At 42.8% G+C, this 18,873-nt stretch overlaps 1 pseudogene; it reads left to right on the forward strand.

The window, feature by feature from the left end:
* The first annotated feature begins 7,332 nt into the window (after positions 1-7,332).
* Positions 7,333-18,873, forward strand: part of LOC101053558 (RNA-splicing ligase RtcB homolog) — a 41,591-nt pseudogene continuing 30,050 nt past the window's right edge.

Consider the following 18,873-nt stretch of genomic DNA (forward strand, 5'->3'; position numbering starts at 1 on the left):
CTCAGCAACATCTCTTATTGTCTCTTTTTGACTCCAGCCATCCTAGTGGGTGTGAAGGGGTATCTTGTGATGACTTTGATTTGCATTTCCATGATGACTAATGATACTGAGCATGTCTTCATGTTCTTGTTGGCTAGCCGTATACCTTTTATGGAGAAATGTCTGTTCAGATCCTTTGTCCATTTTTAAAATAAAATTACTTATCTTCTTCTTTATTTATTTATTTTGAGATGGAGTTTTGCTCTTGTTGCCCAGGCTGGAGTACAATGGCACAATCTTGGCTCACCACAACCTCTGCCTCTCAGGTTCAAGCGATTCTCTTGCCTCAGCCTCCCAAGTAGCTGGGATTACAGGCATATGCCACCATGGCTGGCTAATTTTTGTATTTTTAGTAGAGACGGGGTTTCTCCATGTTGATCAGGCTGGTCTCAAACTCCTGGCCTCAAGTGATCTAGCTGCCTCGGCCTTCCAAAGTGCTGGGATTACGGGTGCCTGCCACTAGGCTGTCCTAAAATACTTTATTTCTAAAAAATGTTAACAATCATCTGAACCTTCAACAAGTCCTAATCCTTCTGCTGGTGGAGGGTCTTGCCTTCATATTGATGGCTGTTGAGTGACCAGGATGGTGGTTCTGAAGGTTGAGGTGACTGTGGCAATTTACTAAAATAAGACAATAATGAAATTTGCTGCATAGATTGATTCTTCCCTTCATGAGAGATTTATCTGAAACATGCAATACTGTCTGGTAACATTTTACGAATGGTAGAACTTCTTTGAAAATTGGAGTCAATCCTCCAAACCCTGCCACGCTTTATCAACTAGGTTTGTGTACTACTCTAAATACTTTGCCCTCATTTTAATAATGTTCATAGCATCTTCATCAGGAGCAGATTCCATCTCAAGAAACCACTTTCTTTGTTCATCCATAAGAAGCAGCTCCTCATCCATTAAAATTTTTGCATGAGCTTGCAGCAATTCACTCACTAGTCTTCAGGATTCACTTGAAATTTCAGTTCTCTTTCGGTTTCTACCATCACCAGTTCTTTCCTCCTCTGAAGTCTTGAAGCCCTCAAAGTCATCCATGAGGGTTGTAGTAAAATTCTTCCAAACTCCTGTTAATGTTGATAGTTCGACCTTCTCCCATGAATCATAAATGTTCTAATGGCATCTAGAACGCTGAATCCTTCTCAGAAGGTTTTTGCTTTACTTTGCCCAGATACATCAGAGGAATCTCTACCTATGGCAGCTATAGACTTAGGAAATGTATTCCTTAAATAATACTACTTGAAAGTTGAAATTACTTCTTCATCCATCGGCTGCAGGATGGATATTGGCTTGGCAGGCAGGAAAACATCATTAGTGTCCTTGTATGTCTCCATTGGAGCTCTTGGGTGACCAGTTGTATTGTCAATGAATAGTAATATTTCAAAGAAAATCTTTTCTTCTGAGCAGTAGGTCTCAGCAGTAGGCTTAAAATATTCGGTAAGCCATGCTATAAACAGATGTCTATCATCCAGGCTTTGTTGTTCCACCTATAAAGCACAGGCAGAGTAGATTTAGCAAATTTCTGAAAGACCCTAGAATTTTCGGAATGTAAAAAGAGCATTATCTTCAACTTGAAGTCACCAGCTACCTTAACCCCTGTTGAGACCCAGCCTGTCCTTGGAAGGCAGGAATTGATGTCTGCTGTCTAGCTATGAAAGTCCTAGACGGCCTCTTCTTCCAATCAAAGGCTGTTTTGTCTACACTGAGAATCCGTTCTTTGTGGCTACCTTCATCAGTGATCTTTCCCAGATCTGGATAACTTGCTGTAGCTTCCCCATCAGCACTTGCTGCTTTACGTCACACTTTTATGTTACAGAGATGGCTTCTTACATTTCATGAAGCAAACTCTGCTAGCTTCCAACTTTTCTTCTGCAGCTTCCTCATCTCTCTTAGCATTCAAGGAATTAAAGAGAGCTAGGGCTTTGCTCTTGAGACGAGGCTTTGGAGTTAAGGAATGCTGTAGTTGGCTTGCTCTCCTATCCAGGCCACTAAATTTTTTTCATATGAGCAATAAGTCTGTTTCACTGTCTTCTCATTCATGTGTTCACTGGAGTTGCACTTTTGTGTGTGTGTGTGTGTGTGTGTGAGACGGAGTCTCACTCTGTCACTCAGGCTGGAGTGCAGTGGTGCAATCGGAGTAGCACTTTTAATTTCCTTCAAGAACATTTCCTTTGCATTCACCACTTGGCTAACTGCACGATTCAAGAAGACTGGCTTTTGGCCTGTCTTGGCTTTTGACATGCCTTTCTCACTAAGATCATAATTCCTAGCTTTTGATTGCAGTGAGAGACATACAACTCTTCCTCTTACTTGAACCTGTGGAAGTCATTGTAGGGTTATTAATGGGCCTAATTTTAATATCGCTGTATCTCAGGGAAAGAGGAGGCCCAAGGAAAGGGAAAGAGACAGGGGAATGGATAGTCTATGGAGCGGTCAGAACACACACATACATTAATTGCTGTCTTACGTGGGTGTGGCTTGTGGTGCCTCAGAACAATGACAACAGTAAGGGCAGAGAATGCTGATCACAGATCACCATAACAGATATAATAATAATGAAAAAAGTTTGAAATCTTGTGTGAATTACCAAAATGTGACACACAGGCACAGAGGGAGCACACGCTGTTGGGCAAATGATGCCAACAGGCTTGCTTGACGCAGGGCTGGCACAAACATACGATTTGTTTAAAATGCAGTATCAGTCAAGTGCAATAAAGCAAAGCATGGTAAAATGAGGTGTGTCTGCCAGGCGTGGTCACTCACGCCTGTAATCCCAGCACTTTGGGAGGCCAAGGTGGGTGGATCACGAGGTCAAGAGATCGAGACCATCCTGGTCATCGTGGTGAAACCCCGTCTCTACTAAAAATACAAAAATTAGCTGGGCATGGTGGCGCATGCCTGTAATCCCAGCTACTCAGGAGGCTGAGGCAGGAGAATTGCCTGAACCCAGGAGGCGGAGGTTGCTGTGAGCTGAGATCGCGCCATTGCACTCCAGCCTGGGTAACAAGAGCGAAACTCCGTCTCAAAAAAAAAAAAAAAAAAAAAAAAAGAGGTGTGCCTGTACCTAGGAGCGGAATACCTGGACTTAAAGAACGTCAGTCTTCAGGCTTATTTGATATAGTTACATTCTTTTCTTTTTCTCTTTTCTGTACCAGCAGTGCATTCGAGATCTCATCAGTCTTCCACAGATGTAGACGGTGGTATTAATTTAGTCTCTGAAAATAAACAAAATGTTAGAGTATCTGGATATTTCCCTCCAGTAAGTTTTCAAAGGCCAAAAAAGTTCAAGAGTTTAATTAAAAATAGTTGGACCTCTCGACTCTCAAATGAAGCATTCTCCTTCAGAGGGAAAGGTAAAGTCAGGAAATCTTTCTAATACTTGGTATTGTTTGACATTTAAATCGTAGCTGATTATGGGCACGAGTTGGTTCCGATTGCAGTTTTTAGGATGAGGGCTGACTGATTGTCAAGCCTGCGGAGAACAGGAAAGCTGCTGGGCCTGTTTTGTTATCTGTAAAGCAGAGTCACAAAATTGTGGCCATAGTATGCTGTTGTGTGTCCAGAGCTCTGGAGAGCCGCATAGAAAGAGAATGATACGAAGAATTTTACGAGATACTTGTATGGTTTCTCTGTACAGCATTAGTGGTTAGTTGATTATGTTATATCATCGACGATTTTGACTATAGTATGGAACATATTTTAAATTTGTAATGTAAACTTTTTCCAGTTGAATAGTATAAAGTTCTAGAAATTCATTAGTATAAGCCTTTTGCAAATTCTTTAACCCCTGAAAGTTCTGCAAGAGCAGGATCATTTGCATTTCCATTCATTCATTTAGTCTTGATGTTAATAATGCCAATTCCTTCAGCATTTTCTCATATAGTTCGACTCAACTCTTTAATCTTGTAAAAGATAATTTTTTTTGGTAGTGCATACATAATGCACACATAGCTTTGCATAGCTTTAAAAATCAACTCCTCTTTCAAGGTGAAGATTAAATAACTGAGACCACTATCGTGTTTCTTGTTTGACATTTTTAGCAGAGTGGAATTTTACCAAATAGCCTGTTTCTACATATCTCATCAAAGTTATACTTAAATCAACATATTAGGTAAGTATTTAGGTAAGAAAGAAACTTTTCATAGTAAATGAAGGCTTTTCTCTCAGACTGGAGTCTGAAGAAGACTAAGGAGTAGCTTCAATTTGAATTGTGAATAGACCATGTTGTGAATTGTGAAATATGATTAGACCGTGTTTTTCAGCTGAGTTTCTCACATGGGTGTTGATCTGTTGCTTTTAATATGTGTAGGTAGATCCTGCAGAGTGAAACAAGCAAAAAAAAAAAATCTATGAATGAATTAGGAGCTTTCTTTTTTCTTTTTCTTTTTTTTTTGTTGTTTTTTTTTTTGTTTTGTTTTGAGACAGAGTCTTGCTCTGTCGCCTGGACTGGAATGTGGTGGTGTGATCTTGGCTCACTGCAACCTCTGCCTCCTGGGTTCAAGGGATTCTCCTGCCTCAGCCTCCCAAGTAGCTGGGATAACAGGCGCCTGTCACCACACCTGGCTAATTTTTATATTTTTAGCACAGACAGAGTTTCACCATGTTATCCAGGCTAGTCTCAAACTCTTAACCTCAAGCGGTCTACCTGCCTCAGCCTCGCAAAGTGCTAGGATTACAGATGTGAGCCCCCATGCCCAGCTAAAGTGAGGAGTTTGCTATGCCAAGAGCTTTATAAATATTGTGTCCCTTAATGTATACTTTGTGCTTTTTCTACATGCATTTTAACAAACTGGTTCTCTTGCAGAATGTTTGTATGTCACTGTGCTCATTATACATTCATTATATCATTTTCTGCTGACCAGGGTGTCACCAGACACTACTTCACTCATCCTGGCTTTAGCTATTTTCCAGAATCTTCCACAGATGTAGATGGTGATATTAATTTGGACTCTGAAAATAAACAAAATGTGAGAGTATTTGGATATTTCCCTCCAGTAAGTTTTCCAAAGCCAAGAAAGTTCAAGAGTTTAATTAAAAATAGTTGGCCCTGTTGGTTATCAAATGAAGCATTCTCCTTCAGAGGGAAAGGTAAAGTCAGGAAATCCTGAGATGTTCTAAGTCCTACTTTACTGAAGTGATAAAAGATAAAAGGTCAACCTCAAAGTTATTTTTATTGAAAACTGGGCAGACTCCAGTTTGCACCAGATTTTCTTGGCCCGACTCTTTCTCAACTCTCTGGGAGAAGCTTGGGGCTGTCTGCGCGGCTGGTGGGTCGTCGCCTGCGGAAGCGCCTCAAACGAAGGGCTGTCGGTGGCGGAGAGGAGAGGTTCTAACCCTGTTCCCAAACCCGTGATCATCCAGTGGTAGCACAGGTTTTGTATCAACACGACTGCGGATGTGATGTTGGCCAGACGTGGACACAGCATTGTGCATGAGAACAGATCTGGGTTGACTGAGAAGGAAAATGTCCCACTTCGCAGGCACTGCAGGGGTCTGACTTCTGCTGGTGGCACCTGCCTCTCACGCGATTATCAAATTGAGGAGGAAACTGAGTCAGGTCTGCTTGGCAGTTTAGCTTTGCCACATATCAGTTGCATGTCATTTATGTGTCAGTACCCTCATCTGTAACTGGGGGTACTAACAGAACAGTCCCGCAGAGCTACAGGGAGGATTAAATGAGATCAAATATGTAAAGTGCAGAAATAGTGCCTGGAAAAGAGAAGACGCTCAGTAAATGTCAGATAGATGATGGCTGAATTATTAGTAATGCATCCAACAAAGTCAGGGAAAAAGAAATTAATCCTTAATGTAGACAAAGAGTTGTGAATAAATCTTCAGCATTTTTAGAGATCAATCATGAGCATTCAAATAGATGCAGAATCATTGTAGGTCTTCTCAGTGCATGGTCAAATTGAACTTAAAAATAAAGGAGAAGTGGGCTGGGTGTGGTGGCTCACACCTGCACTTTGGGAGGCCGAGGCAGGCGGATCACGAGGTCAAGAGATTGAGACCATCCTGGCCAACATCGTGAAACCCTCTCTCTACTTAGAAAAATTAGGCGGGCATGGTGGCACATGTCTTTAATCCTAGTTACTCAGGAGGCTGAGGCAGGAGACTCACTTGAACCCAGGAGGCGGAGGTTGCAGTGAGCCAAGATCATGCCACTGCCCTCCAGTCTGGTGACAGAGCAAGACTCCGTTTCAAAAAAAGAAACAAAAGAAAGAAGAAAGAAAGAAAGAAGAAAGAGAGAGAAAGAGATAAAGAAAAGACAGGAGTGGGCCAGGTGCAGTGGCTCACACCTGTAATCCCAGCACTTTGAGAGGCTAAGGCAGGTGGATCACTTGAGTCCTGGAGTTTGAGACCAGCCTGGCCAACATGGCAAAACCCCGTCTCCACTAAAAATACAAAAACAGTAGCTGGGTATGGTGGTGTGCGCCTGTAATCCCAGCTACTCAGAAGGCTGAGGCAGGAGGATCCCTTGAATTGGGAAGGGTAGGTTACAGTGAGGCGAGATCACACCACTGCCCTCTAGCCTGGGCAAAAGGGTGAGACTCCGTCCAGGTCTAACCCCAGGGTTTTCTCATGAAAAGCAGAGCGGAGGAAGCCCTGTGAGACCTGAGTCTCATCCTTAGAGAGAATGCTTGTCAACCCAGCCCATTTGGGAGGCAAGAAAAGTAAAAGAGACTCACAAATAGCCACAGACCATTTCAGGAAAGAATAGGAAGGGAGAGTTGCTGAGCTGTGAAACCTTGGTGTGTTTGACTTTGGAGGTAAGATGAAAAAGCAGGAACGACCCACCGGTTCTTGACGGGAGAGACACCATGCTCCAAACGTTCCCAGAGTGTGGTGTTTAAAACCAGGATTTGGTTAGGTTTTTTTTAACTTTTAATGCAGAAAATCAGACAAGTCACAAATACATAGGTTAAATTTTTTTCATTGTGATAAATTATACATAACACAAAATTTGTTATTGGCACACTTTCTGGAGCACAGTTCAGTGGTATTAAGTACATTCACAATGCTACGCAACCACCACCAACTCAGAATGTTTTCATCTTCCCAGGCTGAAGCTTCATTTCCATTAAACATGAATCCCCCACTCCCAGGCCCTGGCAACTCCCATTGTACCTTCTGTCTCTATGGATTTGACTACTCTGGGTACCTCATGTAGAAGAATCACACAGATTTGGTCCTTTTGTGATGGACTTATTTCACTTAGCGTAATGCCCTCAAGGTCCAACTTGGTGAAGTTTATACAGTGGACCCACCCGTGTAATCAGCGTCCTGATGGAGAAACACGGCATTGCCAGCCACACAGATGTCCCTGTGCCCACCTCTGGTCAGTATCTTCTACCCTCACAAGACCCCGAAGATAACCTATCCTTTGTCAGCGAAGAGAAGGAGGCGGAAGGGGAAAGACTGAGGTTTCTGCCCCTCACCTCCCCAGCAGGGAAGCTGCACATTTTATCTGTTTCACACGCTAGGCTTTAGTCTCTCTGCCAAAGCAAATTTGGAAACTTTGGCTTTGGCAATGTTTATTTCACTCCCAGATTGTATAGATAAATGCCTTGTTTTATTTAGTCTGCCTTTGTTCAACTAACTCCCATTTTTGTGACTCCGTTTAGGCAGCCTCTTCTGGGGGAAGCCTTCAACCCTGTGCATCCTACAATCTGGAGACATTGCTGACCTATGGTGACTTAGCGCCAGACAAATGCCCGATGGAGGACAGTCTCCTTGGCATCTGTGCAACCTCAAAGCCCAGCACAGCATCCAACTCTCAATGGTTTCTACAAATGCAGGTTTAACTGGGCAGAGCTGGCCTAGGGCTCCCAGGGAACTGATAGATGGAAGTCTGTCTTCAAAGCCAAGCTCTCTCATTCTGCAGCTGTTTGCCCTCGGAGACATCATTTAGCTTCTCTGTCTGGGACTCTGGCGATATGAGGAAAAGGTTTCTATGAACAAAAGCCTAGGTCACCCTAAGTCAAACAGCAGTGCCACGTCGTCATTTAGTGTGCACGCTCCCTTCTCTTATTTACCTGAAGAGAGATTATTTTAAAAAATCTCTCGTTAATCAAACCACATTTCCTGATCTAGATAAAAAGATTTCAGAGTTTAATTAGACAAAAAGTAGGTCATATTGCATGAAGATTTACAAAGAAGCCAAATGTTTTTTTTTTTTTCTTTTTAAAGTACGACCGGGTAATAATAGACACGAGCATATTTTTCTTATTCCTAAATACATGTTTTATTTGGATGCTGTGCTCTGAGCTTTGAGGATTTAGGACACACTCTTTTTTTTTCTTTTCTTTTTCTTTTTTTTTCTTTTCTTTTTTTTTTTTTCAGACGGAGTTTCGCTCTTGTTACCCAGGCTGGAGTGCAATGGCGCGATCTCGGCTCACCGCGACCTCCACCTCCTGGGTTCAGCCAATTCTCCTGCCTCAGCCTCCTGACTAGCTGGGATTACAGGCACGCGCCACCATGCCCAGCTACTTTTTTGTGTTTTTAGTAGAGATGGGGTTTCACCATGTTGACCAGGATGGTCTCGATCTCTTGACCTCGTGATCCACCCGCCTCGGCCTCCCAAAGTGCTAGGATTACAGGCTTGAGCCACCGCGCCCGGCCTCTTTTTTTTTTTTTTTTTTTTTTGAGATGGAGTCTGGCTGTAACCCAGGCTGGAAGTCAATGGCTTGATCTCAGCTCACTGCAACCTCCGCCTCCTAAGTTCAAGAGATTCTCCTGCCTCAGCCTCCTGAGTAGCTGGGATTACAGGCGTGCGCCACCATGCCCAGCTAATTTTTGTATTTTTAGTAGAGATGGGGTTTCACCATGTTCTCCAGGCTGATCTCGAACTCCTGACCTTGTGATCTCCAACTCCTGACCTTGTGATCTCCCTGCCCCAGTTTCCCAAAGTGCTGGGATTACAGGCATGAGCCACTGCACCTGGCCCTAGGACACACTCTTTTAGTGTAGGTTTCAAGAAAACTGTGAAACACAGACACTAACAGTAGGTGAAGTCAGAAGCTCCTCTGTGCTAACTTCCAAAATGGCTAGCAGTCGGCCATTCTCTGATGGTGGCCTCACATCTAATAAAGAGAACATCCTGCCACTGCTCATGTGAGGAGCATGTCCCAGCGAGGGGGAGGACTCCAAGCTTCCAATCTTTCTTAGAATTTTAGATTGAGAATTGACAGGAAACATATAAATGCAGATAAATGAGCAAAGGTATTGAACAGACTCTTCATAACTGTACTTATGACCACAATAAAAATAGAAGAAATATAAATTTGAGTAAAATAATTAGCTATCTATTTGGGGCCTAGGAAATCACAAAATACGTTTAGAATTTAATTAGAATGATGGGTGATTTTTGTTTTCTTATATTCATTTGTTGTATTTTAGAAAATACTGAGTATGTGCTATGTTTATAACCACCCAATAGCATTTGATAATATGCTCTAAAACGAATGAGCCCAGTTCATTTCATTCATGTTCAGGAAGCTAAAGTCAGCCAGTGGAAACACTGCAGTGAGCTGGCTGTGCATGGTTTTATTTGTACCTGCCACTTACTTTGCTGATATCATGGATTGGTAGGCATAGCTCTTATTTTATCAGATACAAGATAAATGGTAAATGACACAGAATTCCCACACATGCGAAGGGGGCATTTTTTTAATTGAGCAGATACTATATCCTGTGTGTTATGCTCAGCACTTTACACCTGTACCTTATACCATCCTTAAATGAGACTGAGTGGGGCATTTTTTTTTTTTTTTTTTTTTTTTAAATGAGACGGAGTTTCACTCTTGTTACCCAGGCTGGAGTACAATGGCACGGTCTCGGCTCACCGCAACCTCCGCCTCCTGGGTTCAGGCAATTCTCCTGCCTCAGCCTCCTAAGTAGCTGGGATTACAGGCACGCGCCACCACGCCCAGCTAATTTTTTGTATTTTTAGTAGAGACGGGATTTCACCATGTTGACCAGGATGGTCTCGATCTCTTGACCTCGTGATCCACCCGCCTCGGCCTCCCAAAGTGCTGGGATTGCAGGCGTGAGCCACCGCACCCAGCCCAGTGGGGCTTTTCAATTGGAAAGAACGCTGTAGTCCAATGGCTAATAAACAGATATCAATATACAACGAAGCTTGGCATTAAAATTATTTTCACAAGATATGGGAAGACTGCTTTTTTTGGGTCTTGGATTGTTAGTAGAGCCTCAGAGTTTAATATCCGAGACCCAGGTGCCTAATTCCCCCCGCAAGGGTCCTGTCACTGACTCACTGGATGACCTTAGTGAAATCGTTTTCCGTCTGTGAGTGTATTTCCTTGCTCTGAAGATGGAACTAAGGATACTTACTGCCTTCATGGGTTATGGTAAGGACTAGCTGAGTAATCTTTACTAAGAAATGGCAACGTTTTCAAGCAAAAGGGGGAGGGGAAAAATGCCTGTTTCATCATATAGGAAACCCGTTTGGGAGTTTTCTGACCCTAAAGTGACAATAAAGAAAATAGAAGGCTTGTCTTTTTTGTTAGAGTACGAGACAAAGCTGGCTGAATTCCGGTGTTCTTTGGTGCTGGCTGAGAACAGCTCGGTCGCCCATGAGCAGCGCGGTCACAGGCTGTCTGCCAACCTCAGGGTATACTCCGGAGAAACCCTCTCCACCAGCCTGAACGGTGCTTCCCCACGGAGCTGACCCACTTGGGCCATCCAGCCTTCTCTCTCCCAAAGCTTCCAAAGCTCACTCTCTTCCAGGTGCTAGGTCCACCATCAATGTTTCTTTGACTAATCTAGTTTTATAAGTGGCAGGTAGAAAACCTGAAAAATAGATAGGAAACAGAAAAATTCTGCCCCACGTGCATTATTTTTTAAAATACAGTTTTATTCTTCTCTTTGACGTGAGTGTCCAGTTCTCATAGCTAAGAAGGTCCAGAGGTACAACTCAGAAGTGTAGCAAGAAAATGGGCTTCAAAGGAAAGGGTTTCCCTACTGGTTTTCCAACTGTCTTATGACCACCTTGCACACTAACCTCTTTGAGCTTCAGTTTCCAGTGGGAAAATGTAGTCCCGAGTAGCTGGGACTACAGGCACGCGCCACCGCGCCAGGCGAGACAGAGAATCTTGAAGGAGAAAGAAGGCTTAGGGTGGTCCAGTTCTGATTACATGACAAAAAGCTGCCTCAAGACTCTGAGGACATCATGGCCACCTTTGTCAAAAGAACATGAACTGTGCGGTGTAGTGTTAGCCTGGAAGCCTCCGGCTATGGAAACCCAGAGCAACTCTTCTGAGATTTCCTCTCAACCAGAGGCAAGCAGAGCTGTGGACCCTGCGTTTATTTCAGGGCTGGGCAAGAAAAATGTGAATGAACGGGTTAAGCCGAGTCCCTTGGGTTATCCAGTCTGCAATGTTGGAGACCAGGCTGGTTCCCGGGGAGACCGTGAAATGGGTGTAGTCTGTTTTGACCTGACTGCCTCCCATCTTCTCTGATGTTTCTCTAAAGATCCATTCCTCTGAAATCTTCTTTTTAAATACTTAATTTTTCTAGGGCAGTTTTAGGCTCACAGCACAATTAAGCAGAAGGCACAGAGATTTCCCACGATCCCTGCCCCCCATCCCTGTGCAGCCTCCCCCATCAACAACACCTTGCACCAGGGTGGTCCGTCAGCCGCAGCTGAGGAAGCCACACTGACCCGTCGTTACCACCCAGACTCCACACTGTACAGTAGGGTTCACTATCTCTTTATAGCACCAACAAATAACACAGTTTTAGTTGATGATTTTTAAAGGCTATGCAACCTATTGGGAGTGTAGGGTACCTCGCCTTGCCTGACAACCAGGGCATTTCAGAGCCAGCCCGCTCCATCTCCCATCACTCACCAAACAATCAAGCGCCCAGTGCTGGAATGGCTGAGGGCCTCACCTGGACACTCATCATTCTTTTTGAGACTTTGGAACCACATTCTTCCTCTTCATCCTCACATTTGCTTTCATTCTGGACACATCCGACTCTGTGACCTCTTAGCTCCTTAACCCAGTGAACTTGCTTTCCAGTGGGCCGCGGCTTCCCTTTCTCACGGTGCAGAATGTGAGTCTGAACCACGTTATCTCTTGCAACTGCCCCACCTCCAGCATCAGAGATTCAAACATCCTCCTCGCTGCCCGCAAATCCTGCCCTGCAGCTTCCTGCTCCAGCTTTCCCTGCACAGCCTCCTCTACTTCTGGGTGACTTTCCCTGACCCCTACTTTTTCCTTATTCGTGGCTCCCCACTGTTAACTTGCCTGACATCCACACTGGATTCTATTCCATCACGTCAACCGCGCCCTCTTTCTGTTGCACGTGCTGGCAAACTTGAAATCTGACAAACCCACCTACACTCACTGTCTGTTTGCTCTCAGACAGCTGAGGACTGAGGAGCAGCCCCAGCCAGGCAGGTTGGGGTCATTCTAAACTCACAGTCACCAACCACACGTGGGGCTCTGTTCGGCTGGCCATCTCATTACACATCTCTGACTTGCTCACTGCCCTGCCCTCCGAAAAAGCTTTTCAGACGCTATCTCCTTCTGCCTCAAACATCTCACCTCCTGCTCAATGACTTTGCTTCATATGTCGTACAAAGAAATGTTAATACCAGCAAAGACCACCCTCAACTTCTGGTCAGGAAATCTGGAACACACGGTGCATGTGTCCTGGTTTTCCTCTTCTCTCTTCTCATTACAGTGGAGTGGCCATTCCTCTTCTTAAAAAAACACTGATCTCCCATCCTGCTCTGGACATTAAAGTACTGAGAGGTGATTGTGTGTTCCCAGCAAGATGGGAGTCATGGGTGACCTTAATAAAAGCCATATTGAAGTGAGGTGAGAAGGAATTAGAAGGTGAAGAGAGAAGCAAGATAGTCACAGACAACTCATTTAAGCAATTTCACTATGAAGGGAGGCCATTGCTACTATCTCCAAAACCTTAAGCTGTCAGTTATTCCTTTCGCCTTTTCTTCCTCTCTACCCGTTGCCTTCAGCCCTTAAGTAGACAAAGGTCTGGATCCTCTTAACCACAGTAGCAGAAACTGCAGAAACAATAAACAAAAACCTCCTTCAGCCTTACGCCCCTCACCTGTTGCCCTCTTCATTGCTGCCCTTCATAGTCAGATTTCTCAGTGGAGTTGTCTTGTCATTTTTTTCATCTTCTAATCCTTTCACATTTCACCTCAATATTATTTTCTTAAGGTCACCAATGACTTTGAGATGACCAGAACTGCACCCCGCGCGGCAAAAAAAAAAAAAAAAAAAAAAAAAAAAAAAAAAAATCCAACACTTTTCAGCCTCCTGAAGTGTTTTTCACAGGTGGTCCTTGATGGAAGAGTCTTGCAGGTTTGGGGAAGTGACTTTCCCAAGGTTACATCATCAGGTCAACAAATCAACGGCGCATGCGCGGACGGCACACTCTGGGGAAGCGCGCTCCAGGCAGTTGAAATCAACAGGTGCGACAGGCAGGGAAACTGTCACGTGGGACTGTGAAAGCCCACGGTGGAAGTGAGGTGCCTGTGGGGCGTGGGGTACGGTGTGGGAATGGCATATGGAGCTAGATCAATGTGAGATCTGATCCGGAATGGCTGGGTGCTCAAATCCTGGCCTCTAGCCTATCGCTGCAATCCCAATCATGTCAGAATCACTATATTTAGCCTAGGTATGGTCCTAGGTGTTAGCAGGTACAGAATAAATGAAAAAATGGTTGAATTACTATTTTAGTTCATGAAATTCTACAACATTATTTGTGTTATTTAAGTTAAAATGCTAGGAACAGAGTCAGGCACAGAGCGCAAGAGGCAGTGAAACATAATGGTTAGGGCATCTTCCATGTGACTAGATACCCAGGGTTTATACCCTGGCTTCACCACTTACTGTGATTTTGGATAAGTTACTTAATCTCTTTGGGCCATCTGTACACTGGGAATTCTGACAGTGCCTGACTCACAAGGTTATGAAGGTTAAAAGAGTTTACAGGTATAAAGCCCTTAACCCAATGCCTTGTAACAATTCACAATAATTGTTTGCAATTACCATTGATGATAAGCCAGGAACAGGCTGGGCATGGTGGCTCATGCCTATAAACCCAGCAATTTGGGAGGCTGAGGTGGGAGAACTGCTTCAGCCTAGGAGTTTGAGACCAGCCTGAGTAACATTGCGAGACCTTGTCGCTATCAACAATTTAAAAATTAGCGAGGCATAGTGGTGCACACCTGTAGTCTCAGCTACTTGGGAGGCTGAGGTGGAGGATTGCTTGAGCCCAGGACTTCAAGGCTGCAGTGAGCTGTGATTGTGCCACTGTACTCCAGTCTGGGTGACAGAGTGAAACCCTGTCTCTAAATAAATAAATAAATAATATATAAGCCACAAACATTTATTGCCAAAATTTAAATTATGATTATTTATTGACCATTATGATTGAATCCCCCACAGAGCTCCGATTCCTAAAGCCCTCTCTCCCACACCAACTGCAGTCTTTTCCTGGTGTATCTTTTGCTCATTTGAGATTCATATCACTCACCAAGTGTATCTGTTAGCTGGTAGAACGTAAGTTACGTGATAGGCACGTGCATGGAGAATTGGAAAAATCATTCATTGACCTAAACATGATGCTATTCCAAAGCCTAGATAGCCCTTCTTCCTCATTTAAAGCACCATTTGATTATTGACATGTAAACCAGTATGTCTGTCTGGAATTACTTTCTTTAGGGCTAAAGAAACAATGATCTGACCTAGGTGTGCACTCTGGAAGATTCCCATGAAAATCTCTCCATATTTTTTGTTTATTGGCACGTCAGCTTTTTTGTTTACTGGCACATCAGTTTTTCAGAGGCACTGTTCAGCCAAAGGGCATGTGTTTTTATGTTCTGAAAAATTGTATTAACCAACAGTGTAAAACAACAGAAACCGGTTGCAAAGCTTTCACTTTTAAAGAGTTTCCAAGCACCCTGCCCTTTTCCTAAAGGACTCTTTTCCCTTTTATGGATGAGCACCAGGCTCCAAGACAGTGTAAATAGAGCTTCCTGTTCCAGGGAAGTACTGGCTCCTGCAGGAGCCCAGGGGTCCTTTGGGAAAAGTTGATAGGAACTATGAGCTTATGTGCCCTGAGGCTTAGGAGCCAGCTGAGCCAGGAGGGAGGGAAACACATTTAACAGCCCCTTTGTGCAGACTTCAGTCCCAGAAGCACTTCTGGGAAAATAAGTCCAGTGCCATACACACAGTCCTTGCAAAGAATGGCAGGGAAGCTGGCCGGGCTGGAGAGAGCCATTCCCAGATTAGATGCCTAAATCTCTGACCTGGCCACTTTGAGGAACCCAGAGATGTCTGTATTTCCCACAATCCAGGGATCCTGTGCTTCAGATGAGCGAGGTTTCAACAAACAGAAGAAAACTGAGTAGATGTTAACTTTGGTCCAACAGCAAATATTTTTCAGGGTGGTCAGTGTTTACTCACTGAGGACATGAAAATTAATATCTATTCTTCTCTCTTGGACTTTATTATCTTCCTGTATTTTAAAATGATAGTAATAAAATCATTTTTGTGTGTGTGTGGTTGAGTTGATGGGCCATTCACTCTGATTGTTTTGATCTTTGACTTTTGTGGGCTATGTAAGCTCATCAGTGGTGACAAGGAAACAAACCAGAAAAGCACAATTAATACTTTCAGACTTATTCATTATGATATTAGGACAATTATAAATATTATTTTGATGATCATTAACATTTACTGAACACTCATTATGTGCTGAGCAGTGAGTTAAGTCAATAGTCTCCATTAGGAAAAAATTGAGCATGAACTGACAAATTGTTAATTTAATACAAAGTATGTAAACGTACCACCATGCTATTATATACACTTACAAAGCCTGAAAAAAATTAAAACTAAAGGAGTTCACACTGCCATGTGTGTACCTATGCAACAATCTTGCATGTTCTTCACATGTACCCCAAAACCTAAAATGCAATTAAAAAAAAAAAACTAAAGGAGTGACATAAATAAACATAAATATCAGTTTTTATATTTTCTTCTTGAGTAGTAGCAGACTGTGTACCACTAGAATCTGGGCACCCCAGTTTGAAAACCACTCTGCAAATACTGTACAAACTGTTATTAATTCCTTGCCCAAGGCCAGTGAGTTACCTTTGTGTGTCTACTTTGGAATCTTACTACTTCTGTAGCTTTTCCATCAGCAGTTCTAGGAAGCCACACCATCATATTAGCGTATTCCTATTTCTGCTTCTTCTTAATCTAAGTATTAGATGCATGTATTTAAACAGTGTGTTCAGATTTGTGCCAGACTTATCATCTGAGATCCTTAAAACAGTTTGAGTCAAATTTATAGCTTTATTTTCTGATCAGACATAAGAATCTCAGAATGAGATTTCCTCATCTGAAGCTTCTTTCTTAATCTAGACATGAAGTCTAAATATCAGTTTTGTGGTGGGTAAGAGTAAGCTTGGAAACACAGATAAAATTAAGAAAATGGTCCCATTTAGAATAGCATCAAAAGAAAAATAAAATATTTAGGAATAACAAAAGTGGCGCAAAACATGTACTCAACCACAAAACACTGTTGAAAGAATGTTTTCCTTTTTTTTGGAGATGGAGTCTTGCTCTGTCGCCAAGGCTGGAGTGCAGTGGCGCAATCTCAGATCACTGCAACCTCTGCCTCCTGGGTTCAAGCAATTCTCCTTCCTCAGCCTCCCCTGTAGCTGGGATTGCAGACATGCACCACCACACCCAGCTAATTTTCATATTTTTGGTAGAGATGGGATTTCACCATGTTGGCTAGGCTGGTCTCAAACTCCTGACTCGAGTAATCTGCCTGCCTCAGCCTCCCAAAGTGCTAGAATTACAGGCATGAGCCACCATGCCCAGCCTGAAGGAGATTTTAAAAGTTCTAAATAAATGAAAAGTCCTCCCATATTCATGGATCAGAAGACTTAATAGTGTTAAGATGGGAATACTCGGCCGGGCGCGGTGGCTCAAGCCTGTAATCCCAGCACTTTGGGAGGCCGAGGCGGGTGGATCGCGAGGTCAGGAGATCGAGACCATCCTGGTCAACATGGTGAAACCCCGTCTCTACTAAAGATACAAAAAATTAGCTGGGCATGGTGGCACATGCCTGTAATCCCAGCTACTCAGGAGGCTGAGGCAGGAGAATTGCTTGAAGCCAGGAGGCGGAGGTTGCGGTGAGCCGAGATCGCGCCATTGCACTGCAGCCTGGGTAACAAGAGCGAAACTCCGTCTCAAAAAAAAAAAAAAAAAAAAAAAAAGATGAGAATACTCTTCAAATTGATCTACACGTTTAACTCAATTCCTATCAAAATCCCAGCTGGCTTATTTCCAGAAATTCAAACTGATCCTAAAATTAATGTGGAAATTCAAAGAACAGGGAACAGTCAAAACTGTTCCCTGGAAAGAAGAACAAAGTTAGAGGACTCATACTTCTAATTTCCAAACGTAATATAAAGCAACAGTAGTCAAGACAGTATGGTGGTGGCATAAGGATAGATAGATATATAGATCAACAAACAGAATTGAGAGTTCTGAAATACTCTAACATTTATAGTCAGTTGATTTTTGACAAGTGTACCAGGATAATTCAATGGCAAAAGAACAGCATTTTCAATAATGGTGTTGGGGAAACTGGATATTCACATGCCAAGGAATGAGGTTGGGTCCTTACCTCATGCCATATAAAAAAATTTTAAATAGATAGGATTTAAAGGTACGGGCTAAAATTTTAAAGCACTTAGAAGAAGTGGAGGTTTCTCAAATAGTTCAACATAGAGTCACCACAAGATCCAATAGTAGGCCAGGCGCGGTGGCTCACGCCTGTAATCCAAGCACTTTGGAGGCCAAGGCGGATGGATCACCTGAGGTCGGGAGTTCAAGACCAGCCTGACCAATATGGTGAAACCCCATCTTAAAAAAAAAAAAAAAAAGATTCAATAATTCCACTCCTAGGCATATTCTCAAGAATGATAAAACACATATCCACACAAATTGGTACCTAAGTACTCATAGCAGCACTATAATAGACAAAATGGAAACAACCCAAATGGTCACCAACTGATGAATAAATTTTAAAAAGTGGCATAGAGTGGAATATCTGCAATAAAGAGAAATAAAATACTGATATACACTGAAACACGGAGGAAACTTTGAGAGCATTACGGTAAGGGAAAGAAACCAATCAGAAATCAGCACGTATTGTATATTTATATGCAATGTCTAGAATAAGCAAATCTATAGAGACAGGAAGCAGGTTAGTGGTTGCCTAAAGCTGGGAGGGTTGGGGGAACTGGTATGACATCAGGGTTTCTTTGGGGGTTAATAAAAATATTCTTTAACAGATTATAGTAATGTGTATGCAACTCTGTGAATAGACTAGAGACCACAGAACTGTACGCTCTAAATGGGTGAATTGTGTGGTGTGTGGATTATAAGATAGTTTTAGAAGAAAGTAAGCACAAATGTTTAGTATTTATCTTGGTGGTGACTAAAGTACAAAGTTATAAATATTTATAGAAAATTTCAGAAAAATTCATTATTGACGCTCATTCCCCTCTCATACATGTGAATATAAACACGAAGTTGGGGCTATTCTCCTTGAGGTTAAGTTGGGAGAAGAGAAATCAGCTACCTTTCTCAGTGACAAAAAGTGATGACATAGGATTTCATTATTCTTTTCCTTCTCTTTTTTAAAAAACAGATTCATCGAGGTATGATTTACACATCATACAATCCATCCATTTTAAGTATACAATTCAATGATTTTTTGCAAATGTATACAATTGCCCAAATATCA

Source organism: Saimiri boliviensis, chromosome 15 (genome assembly GCF_048565385.1).
Source record: "Saimiri boliviensis isolate mSaiBol1 chromosome 15, mSaiBol1.pri, whole genome shotgun sequence".
Classification (NCBI taxonomy): Eukaryota; Metazoa; Chordata; class Mammalia; order Primates; family Cebidae; genus Saimiri; species Saimiri boliviensis.